This window comes from Prenolepis imparis, unplaced genomic scaffold (genome assembly GCF_030444845.1).
Source record: "Prenolepis imparis isolate NDT839.2.m4 unplaced genomic scaffold, iyPreImpa1.0 SCAF_1, whole genome shotgun sequence".
Lineage (NCBI taxonomy): Eukaryota > Metazoa > Arthropoda > Insecta > Hymenoptera > Formicidae > Prenolepis > Prenolepis imparis.
Genome location: NW_028141159.1, coordinates 16,145,631 through 16,159,444, shown reverse-complemented (window position 1 = coordinate 16,159,444; position 13,814 = coordinate 16,145,631). Strand labels below are relative to the sequence as shown.

The 13,814-nt window shown below is 31.6% G+C and overlaps 1 protein-coding gene across 2 annotated transcripts in view; it reads right to left on the bottom strand.

Moving 5' to 3' along the window:
• The window catches only part of Tws (protein phosphatase 2 regulatory subunit tws), a 32,664-nt gene extending 18,889 nt beyond the window's left edge, over positions 1-13,775 (bottom strand). Inside the window, exon 1 of one of the 2 annotated variants that reach the window (XM_083031755.1) lies at positions 13,081-13,775. The gene's annotated coding sequence lies outside the window, so the exon portion shown is untranslated. The remainder of the gene's footprint in view (positions 1-13,080) is intronic. The other variant, XM_083031731.1, reaches the window with a different exon arrangement.
• Between the last annotated feature and the right edge of the window lie 39 nt (positions 13,776-13,814).

Genomic DNA, 13,814 nt, shown 5'->3' with positions numbered 1-13,814 from the left:
CATGATAACAATAGCTTTTAATAATAATTTTTTTTGAATATAAAGTTAAAAAGTAAATAACAAAAGCGGCAATTTAGCCGTTGTAAAACTGAATTCACGTAATAGTAAGTCAATATTCAAGAGATTAAAAAAGAGGGTAGTATTAGATTATCCTGATGAATCCCTATATAGTTGTCTATGCTTTTCTAAGACTTCGAAGTTTTTTACAATCTATTTAAAGAGTAGCATATTCAATTATTTTTTAATCGCGCAAACAATCCAAATTTTATTATCATTTATCGATAGTCTTTGTTCGAATTATTGTTACTGGATGATTTACCTCATCAGAAATGCAAAAAGGATGATTTACTCTAACAATGAGAAATGTTAATGCGTATATATTCATATCATGCATTTCCCGACGATATTTCCAATACCGTATTATAGCCGTAATGGGATTTTAAGTAGAATAAGATGACATCCAAATGGAAATGCAAAACATAAAGATAAAGAATTAAAAAAAAAAAACGTCAAAAATTAAAAGCAAAGACAAACGCATCGGTATTTTACAAATATCGATTTTAGTTATGAATTACAAGCATGTTTAGTTGTGTACACAAAATTGCATATAGATAGAGCAAACGCAATCTATTTTATAACAAATAGAAAGCCACTCTACCCTAAAAATATAATCGAACTCATTACGTATCGTCGAGCAAAGTCCTATCGGCGAGCCGTTAGAAAATATATATCACGTTAACGTTAATAGCCTATTAAAAATGTACATAACGGTGTCATTAATAGACAGTGCCTATTAGAAAGTATAGCGTGACAACAGAAATAGCCTATTCCGGCTATATTGTATATTAAGATTCTGCCGACTTTTCGATCCTGAGCTTTTTGCGCATAGATTTGCCACTTTCGGGACTTTCTTCCAGAAAGAACACGAACGAAATTGTCGCGAGGTGGTCATCTCTGCAGACACCTGCGTTCTTTCTCGCAGGTGTCTTTATTTTTCAGTTGACGTTACGGTTAACGGCTAGCACTCGGATACATATAGACACACGCATTCATGTTGTCAGCAAACTAATACAATCGCCTTGCGCAATACTGCGCTGACCTAGATAGTTGAGATGATAAGTACTTACAATTAGGTTGGTACTGTCCTGTTCAGTTGACCCTGTCATGCCAAATTGCTTGCTAAAAGTTCGTATTTTCTCTAGAGATGTACTTGTCAGTAATTTATGAAAAAAACAAAGCGCTATATTGCAAGGCAAATCGTTGCGTACAATGTTTTTTATGGAGAAAATGCGTTTGAAAGCTATTAACTAGTAACTAGTTAATTGTAACAGTATTACGTCGCTTGGCAATTACTTTGCGGCTGGCCTAGATAATACAATGGACACATGCAAGTATAATAATTGAATTGCAAAATGTCACGAAACCGCAAACTACGAAATTGTACGCGAAAATTGTAGATTGTGTATGCATACGCAACCATCTCTAACTCCTTTACTACATCGATCGTGATCTTAGACAGTACGAATTATTTCCGATTCGCTAGCTTCGGAAGAAAACGTGTTGTTAAACGCTTCCGCTTTTTATTATCGAAAAAAAAAAAAAAATTTCTCTAAGATTTCTCAACAATAAAGTAAATCATATATCGTTTCTACCACCTGTTACTGTGCATATATGCTCATATATTTTTGTTATTCATTTAAATTTATAAATTTCTAATTGGAAGGTAATTTTTATATTATTCCTTGTGCATATTTTTGTTTATTTCGCAACTTTCGTAAAATGATAATTTTAAAATTCGATAATTCTGTTCTTTTTTTCAATAAAGAATTCAGACTTCTATAGCTATTTATATTCTATATTTTATTGTATAGTATAAAAAGATCATATCTTCCATAATCAAGATCATATCTTTATAATCAAGCCTTCATTAAATTTGTCAATGGAGAGATTGCATTGTTACATGTAAAGAGCACGTGCGATCAGAACTTGATAAGAGCTAATCCGTATTTGAACATCAGCGTTTTTACGAAAGGTGTGTCTGTCAATTTTTTATCCACCTATCTCTTTTGTAGTACATGCCAGTAAACTTTCGACAAAAAGCGATAAGGCACTTCAAGAGAAAGGAAGAGATGGAGAGAGAAAAAGTAAAAGAAAAAGAGGCAGAGAGGACTTTCGGATCAATAGGTCGTGGCTTCATTGACTTGGAAAACCACTAAAGAAACATAGTGGTTGGAGACCTGGAATCTTACGTCGATTGCATTCCGAATCGGTATGTGATTCTATCGGAGGAGAGTAACCAAACGTTGTCTTCAAGCTCGCTCATTATAAAAATTGTGGCAAAGAGTTCTGATAATGAAAAATTGTTCGAATTTTTGTGTCATCGTTATTAGCCCCGTGAGTAGCTTTCTACATAAAAAGTAGAGCGATATAAAAGAATAAAGAATCACACGAGAACCGCGAACTTGCACACATGTATGTCATTTTTTTATAATCGACAAATTCGATTATAACGATTTAGAGAAATTACAGCGATTTCTTCGATAGCACGCGATTTTAACGAATGATTTTTAGTAATAAAAAGTTGCTTTAATTTTTGCCTTTATATTATATTATCGTCGCTCTTCCCCGACTAATTTTCCAAACGATAAAACTCTGAAAAAAAAGACAAAAATAATAATTTTCATGTTAGATTAATGAAGAAACCACACACACAATCTGCAAATTCTGATTTTATAATAAAACTTTATATACATGTGTAAATTTTAGAAATTAGAAATTTTCTTGAACTTTCTTTACAAAAAAAAAATATTCTAAATAATAAAACTTGATATGCAAAATAGCTTTCGGCATTTCTCTCTCTCAATATATATTTCAAAAACGATCTCAAAAGATATTAAAACATGTTTTATACAAAAATTTTATGATAAAAACATCTCTATTTAAAACTACATTTAATATATATAACATCTGAAAAATAATTATTTTCAAAAATTCACCCTTTACACTCCTTTTATAAAATAATATCTATTGCGTTATAATGTCATAAAATAAAGATATTTTTTGTGAATACATCTTTATTTATAAAAATTCTTTGATTATATCACAATAATGTTTAACAGAGATTATTGCATCGAGAAATTATCAAGGATATTGCATATTTTTCATATCGTATATTAATATTACTTTTTGCGTAATAACTCTGCAAGAGAAGTAGGAGTATCAATAATAGTTAGTCATGTTACAACTGCATTGAGGAGATATTTCGAAAGATATTTCATATTCAGAAGAGTTTGCTACATAAATCACGGAAATCTTGCACATGGTCACTATATAAAGTGCAAATTGATAATTAATTCAAGTGTAAAATATTGTTGAAGATTTAATGTTCAAATGAGTGAAATCTTAATATAACGAAGCAAAATGTAAATCTTTCAAATGTTTTTAATATGTTAATTAAATATAAATGTTATTTTATTACAAATTTCAAATATTCCATAAAAATAATAATCTAAATTGATGAAAACATTGAATTCTTGCGATGTAATTAAAAATAAAATATTACTAAAAAATTCAATAGATGACGTATAATTATTATATTAGAATTTGAAAATTATTAAGAATTAAGAGATATATAATGCCTTGCGCCAAGTCGCGCGTAGCAAAAGCGAGACAGTGTATCTATATGCAAGTCACTCACAATCAGTTGCGAATATCTTAAATTATCGGTTCAGTAACTACTAGGCCAATCGAGTTCTTAATAAACTTAATCGATTTAGTTCATTGAGATCTTAATTATAAAAGGAAGTATCTTTATTATTGCTCCACTATGAACAGAAATTTTACGATGAAAAGTACACTGAGAGAATTTTCTCTTTAAATTTACCCTGAAAATCATGGTAATCGTGGGACAATAGGATATGGAAAGAATTTTATGAGAATTTCTCTGATTAATATTTATCACAATAAAATATAAAACATATTTGATTAATTTTACTAAACTGCATAGTAAAATTAATCAAACATATTTTTATTGTGATAAATATTAATCAAAGAAATTATTTTACCATGATTTTCAGGGTAAATTCTAAGAGGAAATTCTCTCTGTGTACCAATAAAAATTTCTTTTTAAAAAACATCGCGTCGGTTATTGACATATTGTACTTTTACAATTTTGAATATTAATTGAAATTTTTTGAATTTATTTATTTATCCTACTTATGCATGTATGCAAATTCATTAAAATCAGAATTGGCAGATTGTGAGATTTTCTTCTAAGATAGAAAGCGAATGATTAATAATGAATTGATGGCTGGACAAATGACACAATTGTTTCCCGCAATTGCATGTTACTCGAATGTAAACTGATCAAGAGATATATGTGTGTGCGCGCGCGTATATGCATTGACTTCCACAATTCTATTAAATATCACTCATAATAGAGTTATAAAAACAGCAGTCCCAAAGATGAAAAAATCTCTTTCTCTGATTAAATAATTAACAACTCCATTATTCTACGAGTCAGTTACACTCTCGCAATATGTTACTTCCAGAGCAAACGTGAGATATACATGTTTACGAAATCTACATATGTTTGAAATGCATCAGATTTTATGACTCGATAAGAGATTCAACCGAGTGCACAAATATGCAAAACAACTCCAATAATAACGCTGAAGGCCACTTACACGTTTAATTTAAAATATCTATTTGATGCATAAAATAATGGTTCAAAGATATCAAAATTTATGTGCATTATTCTCCAAACATTCTGAAGCAACACACAAGCAAATACTATATAAATCTGTTTAGCTCGTCGAGAAATTCACGACGAAATCAAGTTTCACTAGAAAAATTATCACCGTGTATTCCATGCGAGTATTTGGATACCGCAACTAGTGAAAGGAAACCACAGAAGTTTACTAGGAAAGAATACTAATTCATTACATTATGCGTTACACTACGCTTGCGAAATGGTTCCAAAACGAAAACCATTTTGACAATGACATAAAAATTATTTTTCTCCAAGATTCATATATTACCATCTCTATAAGTTAACTACACAGCAAAAAAAAGTCATTGAAAAAGTTACTTCCGTCGTTTTTTTTAAATGCTGAATACGATTCTGATGTCAAAATTGATAAATTTAAAATGATGGAATATAGATCAAAATTTAAAAAGTTTGAATTTTTGCAAACATTCGTATAAAAATTTATACACATATATATTTCAAATTTGTCAATTTTCACATCAAATTCAAGGATTTTAGAAATCTTTAAATTTAAATAAATATAATTAAAAACTATTTGGTATTAAATTCTCAATAATTTAACTTGCAACTTTGTCGCAATAAGATCCTATATATTTAACAATGAATATCTTATTAATTATAATCGACACAATAATTCTTTTTAAAAATTGAAACTTCTAATAACATGCTTCATTTTGTAATTGTAATAAAACTTCTCCAATAGGTCATATACCTAGCTATAGGACAAAATATAAAAATAATTTTTTCTTGCAACTTTAACTACACATTTCTCAAAGTTGTGACATAATGGAACATTTGACATTTGGAAACCGGAATTGCATTTAATATTTAAAAAGCTACAGAAAGTAACTTGTTATTTTGTATTCGAAAAAAAGGTTATTTTTTATTAAACTATATTATGTCAAGAAACGCGAAAACATCTCGCGCTAAATATATAGCTTAATAATTATATTTATTATGCTGGTTATATATTACACAAAGAGAGTGCAGCACATCTCTTTTCTTAATCAGTCCTATATACTTGTTGATAATTTTATATGACAATACATGCATCATTTGTATGATATAGATATAGCAAGTCTTTACAATCATAATAATAACAACACATGAGATTATCAATTTTAGCGAATAAAATCATGTTAAAGCTGACAAAATTATCGATCGGTCGGTGCATTTAAACTGGCAGTGCTTATTATTCATATCACGCACACATATTGTTTTCCAAATTCAGAGAAATAAAATTTGGCGTTGAAACAAAGTAAACTACGTTTCACCGTCCAAGTAAACAAACAGGGATATGTGTAGTGGAGGGTAGCACGAGAGAGTTGAGGCACACGTGCAGCAATTATTTATTCCTGACAAAGGTACTGATGTATCTGCTGTGTAGGGCATTTGCATATTTTTCAACCCAACAAATAATCGCTAAAAAATGATATTTACGAATTATAAAAATATGAGAGATACGAGTGGCTGAATCAAACTCGAGTCTTTCGCTTTCGGGGCAACTGAGCTATTCAGACCTTAATGCCACTTTTAATACAGTAATACGACTCCAGAGCGATGTTGAAATCTCGCTCAATGGATGCAGTGTCGACTGCCACGGAGAAATCCGCGCTGGATTATGTGTGACTCCAGAGAGATGATCCTATGTAGTCTCTCGCCAGTTGGATGCTAGGCAAGAGACCACACAAGACCCTTTCTAAATAATGCAACAATATATGGTGATATTGACATATCGGTTTTGCTCTCCGTGAAATATCTCGCGGATATAAATCGTCCCGAAGCGAAAACTCTTACATGCTCATATTTACCGGTCAAAAGCATGGAGAACGAGTGGGTCAAGGTGAGTACCGGTTACATTCGGAATTTAATTTGTATGAATGCTATCTGGTCGCGACGTGTGGGTGTCCAGGGCGAGTTACGCGGAGCAGCTTGTCCGCGAATAATAAGCAAATAACGATTAATCATCGAGAAAAGGGCGCGTTCGCGATAATATTTTAAACCCCAAAGATACGCAGATGCATATTCGGCGTTATGCAAGATCGTCGGTGTGTTTCGACGCCAGATATGCACATTGCGTCACACTTTTGCTTTTATCTTTGCTCGAATATCTCACGCCATGTACGAAATTCATACCAATAATGACGGTACCGATCACCTTGAGACGAATGAAATTAATAATCATGCGTTAATTCCCGCGTTCAAATTAAGAGCGATTGATGAAATGTACATATGAGGAATATAAGATTTATAATTCTATTGAAATATTTCTTTATGATGATAGATCGCGACAATGTAGGAAATGTTTGAATCAATTTTTTTTTTAACACAGAACGACATATTTACATGATCGTTAATCCATCAAAGCACGATACAGGTTGTTGATCGAACGAACATTTACCATCGAATTGTTTACCTCATCATTGCGCAATCATCGAACATGTGCGCAATATAAACGAGGAGGATATCGTGTTTGGATTATTAAAGCCCGGAATCGAAAACAGGTGTGACCTTTAATGTAAGGTAAGCGCGAACATACGGGAAGATATGGCGAAGGGGTTTAAGGCTAACTATCGATGTACGATTTTTTTACGATTACGCTAACATTGTCATTAATACGTGATGTGATTCTATGTCGTACCATTGGCATAATATTTGCACGAGATCTCAATTGATAGAGCTCAAGGATAAGCCTCGTTTGTAAGCGAAATTAAGCAACATTTCACCATATAAGTAAATACACATTTTAAGTAATTTAAAATTTCCTAATTTAAATATCTAATATTAATGCAATTTAATTTATAACTGTTTTATCTGCTTATTGTTCCTGATTTTAGAATGTTCGCATATATAGAAAATGTGCAAACACACATTCGAGGAAAAAAAAATTACTCAAGTGTGATTTAAGATTCGTGAGAGCAGGTGGAAATGGAATTACAAGTCTTCACACACAGCTGGAAAACACGACATCACGAACAATTTACGAGTATCGATTTATCTACTAGACTATATATAAAAGCGATAATCTCTGTGGTTTTCGTCGGTTTCTCTACGCGTGTCTTTAAATTTATCACTAACTTATGCGAAAAAAAGAAGCAACAAATATCAGTTCAAAAAAATCAGTGACATTTTAATTTCACAAGATGATATGTTATAGAGTCACGACATTTATTGCACCATTTGTAATTTCATATTAACAATTTACTTGTTAACAATTTACATGTTAACAATTTTTTTTCGCGATTTGCTGTGAGTCTGCGCAATCATATCGACAAGTAAATTATTTAATTATTAAAACAAAGCATAAAATCGATCATTTTACTTATGTATTAATCAGAAGATACTTATGTTTAATATTTAAAGATAACGATACTTAATGTATATAACAGTCAAACACAGAGGGTGTTGACAGAGGTTGTACCTAAATAGAAGATGTGCATTTATTTCGGTCAGTGTTGTTTCAAGGCAAAAAGCCTCAGATGTGTCTGACACATTTTATTTTTCTTGTACACGAGAACGAGATGGTATATATAAAGTTAAAAGATACAAGAAGAGTTTGAAAACTTTGGGAGATACATTTGAGAGAAATTGAGTTCTTCTAAACTACTTGTTCGTTACGATGTTTACGTCTAATTTTCAGTGAATAAAACGCATCTTTCGCAAAAGATTATACAAGTGTTAGTCGGTGCCTTTAAGGTTTCCGTGATGCAGCCATATTAAACTATGATATCAAAAGCAAGAAATTGCGTGAATTTTTTCCTTATAAAATACATCAAAATTAATTAATTTTTTCATATTTCACTGTTCGCATTCGATAATACGAATTAGTCGAATATATCAAAAACTCCCTCTTTATTATGTTTCATTAATAAATGCATGTATAATTCATTTCCAAATGCATATTTTTGTATACTATTTATAATATTTTTTACATTTCTTTACAGTAAAATTAGGCCTTAAAACACAATTACTTATTATTGATCTTATTATTAATAATTCACGAATATTTAAATGAGAATCTCTTTGGTATATTTTATCAGTTTATATCTATATCAAACGCGCAAGTAGAGACATATGAAGAAAACTAATTTATTTTGACGTATATTTCGCAAGAAAAAAATTCGAATGACTTTTCACTTCTGATAATTTGATATGAATCTTCAGTAAGGGATCCAAGAGTCTTAAGTATGACAAATTGTGAACAGATATTAACCGATGTTGCCATTCGTAAACTGATGTAAAATGGTAAATGTTCAATTCAACAAGAACCAATAATTACTGCAGAACACGAACAAAAATAAAAAAAGATATTAATAAACATTTTTAAGTGGAATACAAAACTTCAGAATTTTTCTATTTATATATAGTGTATGAAATATACAACTATTATTATGATAATGTATATCATTATGATATCATTATAATGTAAATATGCTTATTTTTTTATTTTTTATTCTGTTACGACTCTCATGTGTATAGGATTTATTCTCAATATTGTACTTATTATTTTACGTTGTGTAAATGATAATCGTATTTTATTTCAACATTTTTAGCGAAAAATTTGAATACCTATTTTTATGTATCTGACATCGGATTTGCGAGAGTTTAAAATTAATCCCAAATCAATTCTCTAGCATTCTGTCCTAGTTACAGAATGGTATTGAAATCTCATATAGTCAATAAAATCGTCATTATCCTCTTTAAAATTAAACAATTAATACAAAAAATAGATTCATAGATTTGTTTACAATTTTCATAAATCATAAATTTGCATTACTTAGAGGCGCTATACGACATAAGCAGCACTCTGAAATATATAAAATCTATTTATCTATTATAATACAATGATAAATTCTAAATCTATAACCATATAATCATATATCTATGCATAAGTTTATATAAAAAAAACCTCGAATTGCAAATTACATTACCGATTTTATAAATATATTTACACATACTATACGAGATTAAGAAATTATAATTTACTATAATAAATAAATTAATTAATAAAATTTACTTATGGGCATCGATCATGCCGTAGTTCGATTGACGGTTCATCGGTATAATTTATTTAGCGTTTCGATAAACTGTAATTTATTGTTGAGTTAATAGTTAGTAATTGTTTCATTAGTGCAACTAGAGAAGAAGTAAGGAAAAAAGAAGAAACAAAATTCCGCGGAAAATCCATATAAAATAGATTTTAAAAGTATTATTCTTTGTACTTTATATATAGAAGGTGTGTTCTGTTTGATGTTATAAAAATATCAAAGAATTTGATTGACCAATAGATCAGAATATGGAAATCTGCCTCTTTCGTCGATCTAATTGGTCAATCAATTCGAAATTATTGTATCGTCAAGCGGAATGCACTTATAGTCTCGTTATAATTGATTTGTGTATATATACATATATGCACAAATATTTAAGGCACACTCATATTGCATTTTATAAGATATAATAATTTTGTATAATATAATATATAAAAAAATTAAATTTTATAATATGCGTAATTTTTGTTTTTCCAATTAGCGCATTTTTAAAAATTATTACTTTCATTAAAAAAGTAATTTTAATAATATATAAAAATAAAACAACATTAAAACAATATTTTTTATACAATAATTTTTGGACATATGAAATATATATTAAAAAGCATTTCTTTATATCATAATCTCTTCGATGATATAATTTATTATTAGAATTTCGTGTGATACTTCGAATTTCAACAGTACACGGTATGATCTGCAGAATCGATTTTAAATTAGAGTTAATTAATTAGGCATTAATATGATTACGACGAATTTCATCTTCCAATTCATTTTAATTGGAAATTGACGAAGACTATTGATGAAAGGTAACTTGCCTTTGTATTTCACGTTATATGCGTATAAATCAGAAAAGAATGCATACTTTCAGAAAACTAAGTAGGTATCTTGGTATCTATCATAATGAAAAAAAATATATATTCTTTGACGTAAATAATTACTTTTACTTTAATTGTCGCGTAAATTTCATTTTCCAGTTTTTTAGCGATAGAGACGCTACAAAATAATATTCCATCGCACGAAGGCTTAAGTGGATGGCCCTTGAGTAAAAAGAACAGGCAGTCAAGTTATACCATAATCTATATGAGAGAAAAAAAGAAAGATAGAGAGGGGGAGAGAGAGGTAGAGTTATTTTTGCCCAAATCAATGATCCCTACTGCGTCTGAATGAAATAGATAATTTCCCTTCGTCTATCGACAATAAGCAACTTTCGCTAGTTAATTGATAACAATCAAGTGTCAAATATACGCAGCTCGTCTGTATAGCTCGTGTTACGATCATCGTGTACGCGTATTCAGAGCCATACCTATGTTTCTATCTGCGCAAGGACGTCTTCGACAAGCAAATGATAAAGACGTAACCGGAAGGGATCATTTACGAAGTAGCAATAGGTGCTTGCGTCATGCTGACCCTCGGTAATTAACTATCATTTCGACAATTGTATTCATCATACTTAAGGCAGCAAATATAGGTAGAATCCCGAATCGTTCAACTATTCGATTACAATTTATATTACGCAAAAATACATTCGATTTATTTTATTACACGTGCAAATTAATATAGATCTTATAAAATTGTTTTTCACTCTTTTCTTTTAGGTTTTTTTTCCCTAACATTTCCTTCAGCTTTTTGATTAGACAGCATTTTATTCATTACATGAATTTAAATTACCGATATATACGCAATTTTCATGGACTTGACGTATACCTTTTTTCAATTTATCGGAATATATATGATTTATTGTTAGTCCAGATCAAGAATAGCGTTTGGTTCAAATATTATTGAATGATTTTTTGTTACGATTTTCGATTTTTGTTACGATTTGCTTATCTCTCTCTCATCCTTCGCATCTGATTTCATCTATCATTTATACAACGAGAGATGCATCGAATACGATGTTGGGCTATCGAATTGGACCGCGCAATTTGTCATCACGTTGCGTATCACGATGTCACGATAACTGACGTTTTATCCGACTAGATTCGCGTTAAATAGACCTAGCATTTTTTTTACAAAATAAAATTATTTGACACGCAAAATTAAAAATGTATGTGTTCTTTTTTCCAAGAAAACGTCATCATATATATATTTATATACATGTTCCTCAATTTACTAGAAAATTTAATAGAAAATTATGTTCTCTTTTTCTATTAAAAATCTTATTAAAAATCATCGATAAATTGTACACAGAGAGAATTTTCTCTTAGAATTTACCTTGAAAATCATGGTAATCGTGGGACAATATGGTATGGAAAGAATTTTATGAAAATTTCTCTGATTAATATTTATTATCACAATAATACTATCACAATAAACGTAATAATATCTACACTTTAAAATATAAAACATGTTTGAATAATTTTACCATGCAGTTTAGTAAAATTAATCAAACATGTTTTATATTTTATTGTGATAGATATTATTTTTATTGTGATAAATATTAATCAGAGAAATTCTCATAAAATTCTTTCCATACCACATTGTCCTACGATTACCATGATTTTCAGGGTAAATTCTAAGAGAAAATTCTCTCCGTGCAATAATCATGGCATAAATGAGACGGTATAAGAAATGTTTAATATAAAATTTTACGAAAAAGAAAAAATAATAGCCCATATATTTCCCGATAATTAAAAAAAACGAATTTATCTTATACAATATTTTTTCTCATTTTACGTTTTTGTCAATGCCCTCAGATTCTCGGAATGCAGCAGGTGCAAGAGAAAAGACGCGCTATGCATATACCGGAAGAGACAAGAGGAACCGAATCCATGTCGTGTGAATGTTTTCGCGCCATCCTCCACCGACACATACGCGAAATCGAGATGGTGCGAATCCAAGATCCTTAATCGCGCTATTAACACAGCAATTAAAAACGCTCTTTTTCGAGAGCGACCAAGTTATTCCGCGATAATTATGATTCTTGTCTCCTCTTCTTTCGATATATTTGAAAGAGTATTTGTGTGTCTATCGAGGCTCGTAAAATAGGTAACGCACACAAAACACGCGATATTGTACTTATATTCAATTTGCTTCTTCTTAAAACTTTATTTCGGAGGGGAAGGCTATTGATATTTCGTGTGCCATAAAGAGTTCAAAGGTCACAGTTGCTCATTATCTATATTGTTACAATAGAATATATGAATTGGCGGGAAAGATTGCGTTTCTTCCCAGCATAGGTAGGCAAAAAAGATACATAAAATATGGGTTGAACGGGATCGCCGTTGTCGCGCGATAACCCGACAACTTCCGAATGGAGTAACTCACCTTGGAGGAGAGACTTGTCCGTAAAAATAGCGAGTCCTGTCGGCGGTGGAGCGCCGATCGCAGCTACGTCGTCCTCGTCGTCGTGCAGGGCTGGAGGACTTTCTTCTCCTTCAGGATGTACGATACAAGGATCCACGTCCGACGTCTCGCCGCAACTGGTGAAACGTGTCGACTCGACGATAGCACGAGGGTAAACCGTCTCCTCACAGTTGCACCACTGCCGGTTTGCGCCAATCGCAGGTGCGCTTCAGGAGACGATGCGTGTGGCGCACGCACGCACGCGCACACACACACGCGTGCGACAGCGTTCCTTTACGTGCAGGACGTGCCGGGCCGCGGTACGTCGTGACAGCGCGATACCATTCGTCTCACACGAACGCGTGTTTACTACTGAGCCGAGCGTTACTGTACGTACGTACACTCGCGCCGTCGAGCGAGTACGCCGAGATGAACCGAGCCGAGCCGAGCCGAGCCCAGTCGCGTCGCCTTCGTAGGTTTTATACTCGTATGATGAAACGAGACGCGGTTCGCCTCACCGAGGGCAATAGCTGCTGATAGTTGCACTCGACCGAGATTGATCGGGATGCTATATACTTCCTTGATACTGGCGCGTGTCAGATCAGAACGGATACGATATACATGTTTTTTTTTTACATTTATGATGAATAAATTTCAGCTCCTTATAGATTCTTGCCTGTGCACGAAGAGATCCAATATATTATGATCAAAGATTA